This window comes from Lactuca serriola, chromosome 3 (genome assembly GCF_051521515.1).
Source record: "Lactuca serriola cultivar US96UC23 chromosome 3, Lser_US96UC23_V15, whole genome shotgun sequence".
In the NCBI taxonomy this organism is placed as follows: Eukaryota; Viridiplantae; Streptophyta; class Magnoliopsida; order Asterales; family Asteraceae; genus Lactuca; species Lactuca serriola.
Window position 1 is genome coordinate 24279560 of NC_136410.1, and position 6248 is coordinate 24285807.

A 6248-nucleotide genomic window follows, 5' to 3' on the forward strand; every position below is an offset into this window, starting at 1 on the left:
ACAATATTGTCCGCTTTGGGCCACTCGGCACGAGGACTTCCCAGGGGGTCACCCATCCTGGTACTACTCCCGCCCGAGCACGCTTAACTGCAGAGTTCTTATGGGATCTGCTGCCCTCACGGCTTTAAAATGCGTTGTGACAAGGAAGGTATCCACACCCCTTTATAAGGAAATGTTTCGTTCTCCTTCCAAGCCGATGTGGGATCAGATCTAACCCACTTTCACCCCCCCCCCCATTATAGGGTTCGACGTCCCCGTCGAACACATCGAACCGTGCCCTGGCTCTTATACCATTTGTAACATCCCCCCTCTGGCACGTATCACAATATTGTCCGCTTTGGGCCACTCGACACGAGGACTTCCCAGGGGGTCACCCATCCTGGTACTACTCCCGCCCGAGCACGCTTAACTGCAGAGTTCTTATGGGATCTGCTGCCCTCACGGCTTTAAAACGCGTTGTGACAAGGAAGGTATCCACACCCCTTTATAAGGAAATGTTTCGTTCTCCTTCCAAGCCGATGTGGGATCAGATCTAACCCACTAATTGTAACGTCCGTAGATCAGGGCTAGTCAACTTAGAGACGATAAGCATCCAAAATGACTTTTTTATGGAAGATTATTTAGAAGGATTAATCTTAACCAAGTTGTAGTATATGTCACAAGGTTTCCGTGCATATAAAGAATGCCAAAATCCGAGTTATAACGAAGAAGTTATGACCTGTCGAAGTTTTGCGACAGAACCGACACGACGTAGCGCGACCCAACGCGACGTAAATAGTGAATTTAAGGTTGATAGATAGCTATCCTTAGTGATCTAAATGAGAATTGAAGATCTCATCGATAGTAGTGCAACGATGGAAAGACAGACGAAAACGGACGTCAGACGAAGGAGTTATGAGTTTATAACGAAGTTTTCCTGTCCCGGCCTACTAAAAGTAATATATAAGTAATATAATTATAATATATAAAAAATAAAGTCAAAACTAGCCAATGGAGTCTAAACGAGAGTTGTAGAGCATAATCTCACCTTCGCGGCGATATAAAGAACGTCGAAAACGGAGTTCGTATGCGAAAGTTATGAATTTCTGAAGTTCGGGGCGCGAAACCCCAAAACTGTCAGATGCCACGACGTGGCAAGCAGTGCCACGACGTGGCAAATCTCCTGTCACCTCCGGAAGGCCCCCAGATTCAACTTGGGATGACGCATGCAGTGACGACCAAGCCCACGACGTGGAAAAAGGTTGCCACGACGTGGCAAGGGCCAAATTTGCCCTATAAATGGATTTGAAGGGCCAACCGAGTTTGGTTGCTCATTCTCTCTTCTCTCTCTCCCGTTTTGCATCGTTTTGTGTGCCCGAAGTGTCCCGAAGCCCCAGTCTCAATCTCGAGTCCCGAAGCAAGATCCGAAGCCCCGAGAATCCCGAAGATCGTGATTCCCGAGCCGAAGCTCTGCCTGCAAGAAGTTCAATTTTTGTGAAGATCTTCCAGATCTGCTGAGGATTACTACTTCTGTAAGTCGTAGTGTCGTCCGATCATCTTCCGATCAAGTGAGTGTATACTACCTTTCATAAACACGATAATAATACAAGTATGGTTTGAGTGTATTAAGTATATTGTTGTTTATATGCGTGAGTGTGTAGTTACTTTCTTCTAACACATAAATATGAAGTATTTGCTATGAAATGCGTGCTATGTGTTTATATATTATTTGTCTATTTGAGATGGGCGTGGAATTGATGTTTTACATAAGTGTTAAATGATTTAAACTGTGTAAGTATTTATATCTACGAAAATGTTGGGTAGAACTTGGGTAGATGGGATAGTTGGTGACTACGGAGTTAGCGCCTATTGTATAAACCTTGGCGACGATGTGACTTCGTGCCTATTTGATGAACCTTGGCGACTATGGAGTTAGCGCTTATTGAGTAAACCTTGGCGACTATGGAGTTAGCGCTTGTTGAGTAAACCTTGGCGACTATGGAGTTAGCGCTTGTTAAGTGAACCTTGGTGACTATGGAGTTAGCACCTGATAACTATGGATTTAGTATTAGATAAATAAACTTTGGCAGTAATGGAATTCGTGCCAATTCCTTATGAATAAATGAATGAAGGATAGTTGATTCTTAGGGTAAAACCTTAAGAAGATAATGGGGATGGGTAATTGGGTTGATTGTTTGCTGATTAAATATAATAATTATATTATTGTGGGTTGAAAACCCTATATGCTCACCAGGCTCCCAAGCCTGACCCACTCAGTTTTCTTTTCATTACAAGTAATGGCACAAGGGTATAAGTTGGCGGACTTGACGAGAGATTTTGGATTATAGATCAGTAGTTATAAATAACTATTGTAAGGTCTATTTTATATTGTTTATGCTTTTGGTCTGTATCAAACATGACATCCCAAGGTTTTATTATTTAATGAAAATACATTCTCTTTGAGAAATGTATGGATAAATGGTTATCATATTTTTGTTTTTGGGAATAAATTCCGCAACAGTTTCCTTTAAACGATTACTCTGATTTTAAAAACAAAGCATAAACAAATCGGTCTTTTCTGGCCGTGAAATTGGGGATGTCACAGTTGGTATCAGAGCATTAGTTTAAGCGAACTAGGAATATGGATTTATTTGTAGACTTAAACTTAGGATGCTAAACGATGATTGTGAGTTGAGTGTGTCCATTATATTTTAGGTATTACACCTAAATTGACACAAGCACTAGTTTATTTTAGGAGCAGTCCCTAAAATGCTTTTATGTGCTAAATGTTATATGTTGCCATATATGATATTTTTTGTTCGGATCTATGGTCTGTTGCCGACCGGATCTGGAAACCTTATGTGTGTAGGATTCTAAGTGTACGTCTACGATATAAGAGCTAGCATGTAAACGTTTCGGAGTGATAAGGATGATTTGAATATCTATCGTGAATAAAGATCTAATTTCACCTTATTCGGTGTATAGATCAGAATGACAAGAACCAGGAGTGGAGCTGGAAACGTGAACGAAAACAGGAATCAACCACCTGTGGTTGTGTGAGTGGCTGTGGTAGCAGCAACACCTGAACCAATCACAATGGATGGAGTGCGAACCATGATTAAGGCCATGATGGCTGAACAAAAGGAGGAAATGAGACAATTGCTGTTGAACAATAGGAGTGAACCCTCAATACCAGTTGAACAGCCTGAGCTGAACGAGGGGCAGTCAGAAGAAGGGAACAATAGTGGGACCATTGGTCAAGCCAACCCACCAATAGTTCGTCGACACAATCATGATGGAGGCAATGATGGACGTGGATGCAAGTACAAGGTGTAGGTGTTAAGTTGTAAAAGTCGAATAGTGTCTTGTAATGATTCGCATTTTGTATGTATTTTACTAAGTCAATTTTAAATGCGAAGTGTAGCATGCGAAGTTTCAGTGTATTAGACTTAGTATACTTTTTGTAAGTTCCCTATAAATAGGGACTTAGGCTTGAAGTAGAAGATAGAGATCAAAACACAAAAACTCTCTTCAGCTTATTCTGTAATCAGTCTTAATAAAAACGAGATCTGATTAATATTTACTTCATGTGTTCTTTATCATTCATCATTCAAATCTATTGTTTCACATCTTAATTCTCGATAACAATTCACAACAATTGGTATCAGAGCAGGATTCAAACTGCTTAGATCTGATTTTTGTATAAGAATCAATTGCTTTTTGAGTTACAAATTTTACTCAAAATTTTCCGCGCAATTTTGGTTTTGAAAATCACTTTTGATCTTCAGATTTGAATTGATTCTGCATTTGAATTGTTAAGTTGAGTATTCGATTAGCGATTTTTGATCAATTCACTTGATCGATTTCTGAAATTCATCAAATTCTCAAATTTTCTGAAATTTTTGTTTGTTCATCAATGGCGAACTTCAACATAAACACGATGACTTCTTTCTCTCATTTGCTTGGTTCTTCAACCAAAATTCCGATGTTGATTCCAGAATACTATGATCAGTGGGCTGATAGAATGGAAGATTACTTAAATGGAATTGATGAAGAACTTTGGAATTGTATCGATGGAACAGTTCAAGCTCCTGCAAATGTTCAACAAATTGGTTCATCCACTGGATCTCCTGATGTTGAAGATCAACGAAAACGTCTGAAGGATAACGAAAAGAGATGCATGAGGGAACTAAGAGGTGCTCTTCCTCCTGTGGTTTACAATTACATTCGTAGTTGTAAAACAGCAAAAGACATCTGGAATACTCTAAAAGAGAAGTATCAAGGTAGCGAAAAGACGAAGATCAATTATGTGAAGCAATGTCTGATTGAACTGAAGGAATTCAGATAGAAGGATGCAAAAACTCTCGAAAGTTACTATGATCGTCTGAATGAGCTTGTGTTCCGCTGCAATAGGTACGGTATCACTAGATCTATCATGGAATTCAATTTAACTTTCATAATGGGACTTCGCAAGGAGTGGCGAAGTGTGAGCATGATGATTAAGAATCAACAAAGTTTTGATTCAACCAAATTGAATGATCTCTACAATCAACTGAAAACACATGAATCTGAGGTCTCAGAAATGTATGAAGAATCAAAACTCGTTATTGGTGGTCCTTTGGCTCTAGTTTCAAAGGTATCTGAAAATGATGAAAAAGATGGATCAGATGATGAAGGATTTTTGATGAATTCCGATGATGAAGCTGTGGCATTCTATTCAAACAACAGAGTTAAAAAGTTTTTCAAAAAGCCTTTTAATCCAAAAGGGAAGATGAATGATGCGAAGAATGTTATCACAAGGACTGGAGGGGATGAGAGGAAAAAGGTGGAGAAAATTGAGGAAAAACCGAAAAATGCGAATGAAGAGAAAAAGTTGAAAGGTGATTCAGGAATCTATTGTCATTATTGCAATGGTGCGAACCACTTCGCAGCTGACTGCATGTTGCGAAAGAGAGAAGAGAAGAAAGAAAAAGTCAAAGATGAGGCATACTATTCTGAGAAGATTGAAGAGTTACGTGCAAAGACCAAAGGAGTGTCATTGGTTGCGAAAGGAGAAACTACTGAAGAAGAGAGTGGAACTTATCAGATATGGTCTTCAAGATCTGATGATGAAGAAATGAGGCATCCCACACATGGAGCAATGTTCGCAAGCTTTGAGGAATGCGAAGGGAACATTTCAGGGAAATGCTTTGTGTCAAAATCCACTGACAAATCACCCATGACAACCAAGGTACGTACAATTCTTGAATCTATTAATATTCCTTTATCTGCTTATGATGCTGAAATTGTTTCATTTGATGATACTGTAGCTTATTTTGATTCTGTTATTGTGTCTGCTAGTAATGAAGCTAAGAAATTAAATGTGCAACTTAGTGAGACACGAAGAGAGTTAGAAATAAAGAAGAGCAGAGTTGAAAAATTAGAATTGCAAGTCAAAAATATAGACTGTGATAGGAATAATCTTACTAATGATGTTAGGTTATTACTAGCACAGAGAAACATCTATTGTAATTCTGCAAAACGCTTGTATGCAAAATTAACAGCTTTACATCACTCTTCTGATATTAGCAAAGAACAACATAGAAAACTTTTACCTTTTCTTGAGTATGAACGTGAAAAAGTTGATGTTGTTTCTTATGATTGCGAAAGCACAATTGCTCAATTTGACAAAATACCTGATGATAGATATGCATATGGTATTGTCAAAATTGATGAATTTCTGAATGCTGATGAATTGGTTAACATTGTCAATGAAAGTTTGACAAAGAGTGAACAAGTGAAAATCATAAAGAAAACTGAAAATTCAAAGCTTGTCTCACAATTGAATTATGCTGATATTGATGAAAATTTTGATAATGTGAGTGAAATCAGTGAGATAGAAGAGGAAGAAGAGGTTGATTGTTCTCAATTGTCAATCATTAATATCACATCTAAGATCAAAGGTAAAGAAATAATAGTTGATTTAATAGTAGAGGATGAAATTGATAAACCTTCAACTTCGCAACATTGTATGTTTGATAATGTGGAAGTTGAAAGCTGGAAATCTGATGACACAGATGTAAATAAAGAAGAAATGAAAGTTTCAACTGAAACACCTCAAAGGATTGTTGTTGATTAAGTGTTTGAAGATACAAAAGAATTTGATAAAATTTTAAATGATAAAGGCGCACATTATTTGGAAACCAACACTGTGGTATATCCAAATTTTGTATGTACTAATAACAAAATTTTCCCAAATCAAATTTTTGTCACTACTGGAAATGCTGAGA

The 6248-nt window shown here is 38.1% G+C and overlaps 1 pseudogene; it reads right to left on the reverse strand.

The window, feature by feature from the left end:
• Nucleotides 1–341: 341 nt before the first annotated feature.
• Nucleotides 342–459, reverse strand: LOC145096550 (5S ribosomal RNA; annotated as a pseudogene).
• Nucleotides 460–6248: the final 5789 nt, after the last annotated feature.